The following is a 6140-nucleotide window of genomic DNA, read 5'->3' on the forward strand; positions in this document are numbered from 1 at the left end:
CTTGTAGGCTCATCAGTTAAATGTGGATGGAACAAAACTTTTCAGTATTAGAAACAAGGAATAATATATTTTTAAATCACTTGACAAAATAACAATCAATGAACTTTCTACAATTTAACTTCTAAGGCCCTAAAATCAATTGCTTAAAGAAATTAGACTCCAAAGATTACAGGTAGGGACTTTTTGAAGTCTACTGTACTCTCACTAATATGGCAAGGCACAAAAAAGTAAAAGGTATAATTGAAAAGGAAGCTATAAAACCATGAGATACACAAATATGTTATATTCAAAAGCCAGTTGCATTTTCAAATGGGAGCAACAGCAGCAAAAAAACCATTCAACAACAGGCAACACCAGGCAGTGGAACACTATCTGGCACTAGAAAAAAAGGAGCTACCAAGTACTGAAAAGATGTGGTGGTACCCTAAGTGCATATTACTAAGTGAAAAGCTTCCACATGATTACAACTCAATGACATTCTGGGAAAGGTAAAACCAACGGACACAGTGCAATCAGTGGTTGCCTGGGGCTGCGGGGAGGGGCAAGGATGAGCAGGCAGGCACAGAGGATTTGCAGGGCAGGGAAACTAGGATGCTAGTGATGGATGACATCATCATGGCATTATACACTGGTGCAAACCCATAGAATGTGTGACACTAAGAGTGAATCTAATGCAAGCTATGGACACTGGGTGATAATGACGTGTCCTTGTAGAGTCATCAGTTGCAACAAATGTAAGACTGGTGGAGGATTTTGATAATGGGGGAGCCTATGTATGTGTGGGGCAAGACGTCTATGGGAAGTCTGTACCTTCCTCTCAATTTTGCTGTGAACATACCACTGCTATAAAAAATTAAGTCTTTAAAAAGACAAGAGTGACCTATGACTTAGGAATAAACCATCAAAAGATGAGTAACGACATTATGAAGAATTATCAACTTTATGCCAATCATTAAAGAAACCCTATTTAAGTGGAGAATACACAGCTATCATGGTTACAAATAATAGATATTGTTCTAAAAACGAAGAACCTGCTCTACCAATTACCAAGACTAATAAAGCTGTAGAAACTGAGGCAATGATGTATTAATTGGAGATAACCAAATCAGTAGTAGAGTATAATAAGGAAACCATGAATGCTCACTCTTCCTGGACCAATTTATAAGAGAGCTGGCATGGCAGATCAGTTAAGATATTGAACGATTTGTTTATAAGGTGCTGTGAGAATTGGTTATTTATATAAAAAAATTAAAATGGATCCCTACATTACTGCATGCACCAAAATCAACTCTAGGTAAAGACATGGAGTCAAAAGAGCAAATAACTCTAAAAGCTTTCAAAGAAAACAGGAGAAATCCTGTCTTGTTTCATAGAAAAGGAAGGATTTTAAGTCACACCAGAAACTAAGTATATTGAAGCTTCCTATATTTGACATAAAAGGTATCATTAAAAAGGTGAAAAGATAAGCCACAATGGGGAGAATTATACCTGCCCCTCAAGTAAGTGTCAAGCATCAAAATATATAAGTATATAGAAAATACATATGCATATTAAAAATATATGCAAATACATATAAAGATTACATATAAATCAGTAAGAAAATGGAAAAAAAATAAAAGAGCAAAAGACGTAAGTGCAATACAGGGAGAAGAAAACATGAATTGTAAATAGCCCAGTGAGAATAGTTCAGCTTTATTAAAATTCAGGAAAAACTAAATTCAGATTATAATGAAATATTATTTTACACCCACTAAATTGTCAAAAGCTCCAACAATATCCAGTCTCCTCGATGATGAGCAAAGGTAATACTTGATGGCAGTACACCGCTAGTAGATGATTCAGCTGATAACAGACCACTTGAAAACAATCAAAATCTTGTTTACAACAATCTTGTAAAGTTGAGCATAAATTCTAGCAATTCCATTTCTGGAATTGCACACTTTGATTTTAGGTACTGGAAGAACTCATATATGCACCAGGAGACATGTACAAAAATATTCATGGTAGTGTTATTGGTAATAACAAAAACTTTAAAATATTCTGAGTGAACGAGGGCTTGTTTGTCATGTGTTAGGAACACCGAAAATGAGCAAATAGCATTAAGCAACAATGCAGATAAACCTTTAAAACATTGTAGAATCATACAAGCAATCATAGGAGGCTACATGTGTATTTTTACATAGGTCAAAAGCAAATAAAGCTAAGTAATACATTGTTTCAAGACATATGCATACACGATAGGGGTGCCTCGGTGGCTCCTCCAGTTGAGAACTGGCTCTTGATTTTAGCTCAGGTCATGGGTCCTCGGGTCCTCAGGTCTCAGGGTCCTGGGATCCAGCCCCAAATCAGGCTCTGTGCTCAGTGAGGAGTCCGCTTGAGGACTCTCTCGCTCTGTCCTTCCCCACCCCCCTAGTGCGGTCTCTCTCATTCTTTCTGTGTCTCTCTCTCTCAAATACATCTTAAAAAAGAAAAAAGATATAGGGGCACCTGGGTGGTTCAGTCGGTTAAGTGCCTGCCTTCAGCTCAAGTCATGATCCCAGGGTCCTGGGATCGAGCCCCACATGGGGCTCCCTGCTCAGCATGGAGTCTGCTTCTCCCTCTCCCTCTGCCTCCTCCCACCACCACCCCCTTCGTGCAGTGTCTCTGTATCTCTCTTCTTCTCAAAAAATAGATAAAATCTTTAAAAACAAAATAATTTGTTAAAGATATATACATACATGATAAAAAAAAAACATGTTTTAAATGCAAGAGAACAATCAGCATAATTATGGATTGGTGATGGGGAGGTGAGGATAATGCTTATGAAGACTACCCAAATAGCTTTAATGGTGTTGGTTATATTCTAGTTCTGAGGTTGGGTAGTATATTCATTGTTCATTTTATTCAATAAACACACAACATTATATACATATATGTGCATTGTATGTATTATTTTACATGCATCATCAAAATTTCTGTAATAAAAATGTCTATCTAATTGAATGTTTTTAATCGATAGATTATTTCATTGGTGGAGGGTACATTTAGGTAGAGATATTTTATCAGTCGAAAATTGAAAATATTTATTATTCTGGAGAGAAAGAAGGCTGGGCCAGATTGACAGTTTGGGGAGTTATCACCATAAATATCCATGCAGACTTATGGACTTAATTTGTTATTTAAGGATGTGGAAATTCAAAAATTGGATAAATGAGAATGAATAAAATAGAATGGATGATATATCTTGGTGAAAACTAATGAAATCAGAGAACTTCACCAGAAAAGGGAACATTTTCCTAAGGGAGTAGCAAATGTCCTGGAACATATGAGTGCATCTTAGCAAGAAATGATGGTGGATGACAGGTGATGGGAGAGTGTTCCTGAAACCAGAAGCTTAGGGAAGGAGAAAAGTCTGAAGCTAGAATGAACTGTTTCAAGATGGCATTTGCGCTCTAAGATGAACATTCAGGGAAAGTCAAATATGCATATTTAGCGACATCTTGTATGTTAAGGGTGGAAAAGGAATTAGGGCTTCTAAAAGCATAGCTATCCTAAAACAAACAGAAACAAAACAGCTGTCTTCATTTCAGAACTTTGCCCAAGTCCAGTAATTGATATAATGACAGAAAGTAGAAAGACAGAAAAATATTCATTGGGAGCACATTCCAGCAATCGGTGATCTGCTTTATTTCCCCATCCTCACTTCCCTGTGATGGAGGCGAGAAAATTCATTAATGTGGCCCAAGACCAATTCATTTAGACAAAGGAGGAGGAAACATTGAGAATGATCTCGTGTTTCTTTCATCTTCTGAAGCCTCCAGCTGTCCCAGGTGTCCCTTGTTGAAATCATTCTTGCTTTCTAGGCTGAGATACTTGAGAGGTTTTGCAGGAAGAAGAAAAACAGTTGCTTAGTCATCTTCCACAGGGATGTATTTGCGGCAAGTGCCCTAGAGGCTCTTGCCAGCCACCACCGGGGAACAATTACTGTTCCTGTTGTTTTGAACCTTGCACCTCCATGACTGGCAGTGCTAGCCTAAGTGATATTTGGCTAATGTTAAGGGGGATTGTATTTAGAAACTAGCTAAACTAGTACTTCCAAAATATTTTGCTACATAACTGTGGAGGGTCGTTGGATTCGGCAGGAAAGCTTCCTGCTCCAGGCAAGGATTGTCTATGACCTAGACACAAGAAATGATGGAAATAGGAGGTTTTCCTGTTGCTCTTTTCCATGTGAGGCTAATCCCAAAATTGTGATGACACGGTGATGAAGTAGAGGCCAGGAGGAAACAATGGAATCTATGGACTAAGTGCAGTAGAACCAGGAACGGATCTCAAGTTTTCAAATTTGCAGCAAACTGGAGAAGTGTTAGGGGAGGTGACGAATGTTTCAACTTACCTAACCAATCACGAATCCATCTCACATTTGCTTGAAACAGGGAAGAAAAGAGAAATACTGTGAAAATTAACCCAACATTCTCATTTTTGAAAGAAGATCACTGAGCCCTGAGAAACACAGCTCAGCTCTCATTCACAGTAATAATAACCATTTATTAATGCTAGTCATGACCCTGAGTATTTTACATATACTATTTCATATACTTCTCACACAGACAACTGTGGTAGAGACCGTTATTGTTCCCATTGTACAGATGGAATAAACAGAACATGAAGAGGGGTTAAACAAGTTACACCATGTCACATAGTCCGTTGGCAGTAGACCCAGGACTTGTTAACACCCAGGGGCCTGCTTTCTTACCCGCTCTGCCTCTGGCATCGTTTCTACAACAAGCCATAACCTAGAATGGATGAGGACAATGCCGAGAAATGTATTTGAAAGCAGACAGTCTCTGACTCTGCATGCACATGCATCTGTTCTAATCTGTTTCTGGTCCCCAGTCTCCTTTCCCAAAGTTCTAATATTCCATATTAATTCTTACCATTACAAACTGTGGATGACAGCCTTGGTTATTACTGTAATTTGAGTTTGGAGAGAAAGCAATTAAGAGTATCAGGTAGTTGGCAAGAGTAACGCACAATCTGGGAGTTTTTTTCGAGATGATGTTGCTGACAAGAAAGTAACCAGATGGTTGGGGGAAGAAAGACCGGGAAAGACAGGACGATCTGGGAAAAATCCTGAGTTTACTTTGTATTGCATTGCTTTCACACAGAGGAAAACAAAATATGATTTGGAATAGTGATAGGAGAATGATGAGCATCATTCAAGGAGAATATTGGTTCTTTCCGTAGTGGAGTAAGAGCTAAGTTATCCTTGACTCTAAGTGGTATGATGAATGAAGGACTCCTGGGACAGGAGCCTGGGGATCTGGATTCGAGAGAGTTTTGCCATTTATGAGCTGTTATCTTTGACAAGTTACTTATTCACTCATTCAACAAGTATCTGTGGGGCATCAGCTATGTGCCAGCGTCGTTCTAATGCTGTAGGTGCCGTGGCAAAAAATAACAGAATGGTCACATCCCTTATGGAAGTTGTCATGTAGGTCAGGGGTCAGCAGATGTTTTCTGTAAGGGGATAGACAGAAAATATTTTAGGCTTGACAGGCCTTCTTTCATCTCTATAGCATGGTCTCTATAGCAAATGTTCAACTCTGCAAATGTGGTACAAAAGGGTCCACAGAGAACACAGAAATAAATGGATGTGGCTGTGTTCCAGTGACACTTTATTTACAAAGATAGGTGGCAGACCAAATTTGGCTAGCAGGCTGTAGTTAGCCAAGCCCTGATCCAGAGGAAGAAACAAACATTAACCAAATAATTAAGCATATGGTAACATGTGCAAAGGCCTTGCGACACAGAGGACATAGACAGCATATTTATACTCATAGAAACCAATAGCCCTATTGTTACGTGAGTGAAGGGATTACCATGTGAGTGAGACTGGAAAGGGAGAGAGGGACAGACTAGCAGGGTCTTATGGGACACTTAGGTTTTAGTCTTTGCCATACTAATGATTGGCAGCCGTTGGATTATTTTAAGCTGGATGGCGATGTGATCAGATTCGAGTTCGAGTTTTAGAAGATCACGCACCGCAGTGTGAAGATTGAATTGAACAAAATCTTGTCATCTGAAAAGTAAGGATAGATATACTTGCCCTGTACATCAAGAGTTCATTGTGGAGAACAAATCACACCAGACGCATAAAA

This window comes from Canis lupus, chromosome 24 (genome assembly GCF_048164855.1).
Source record: "Canis lupus baileyi chromosome 24, mCanLup2.hap1, whole genome shotgun sequence".
NCBI lineage: Eukaryota > Metazoa > Chordata > Mammalia > Carnivora > Canidae > Canis > Canis lupus.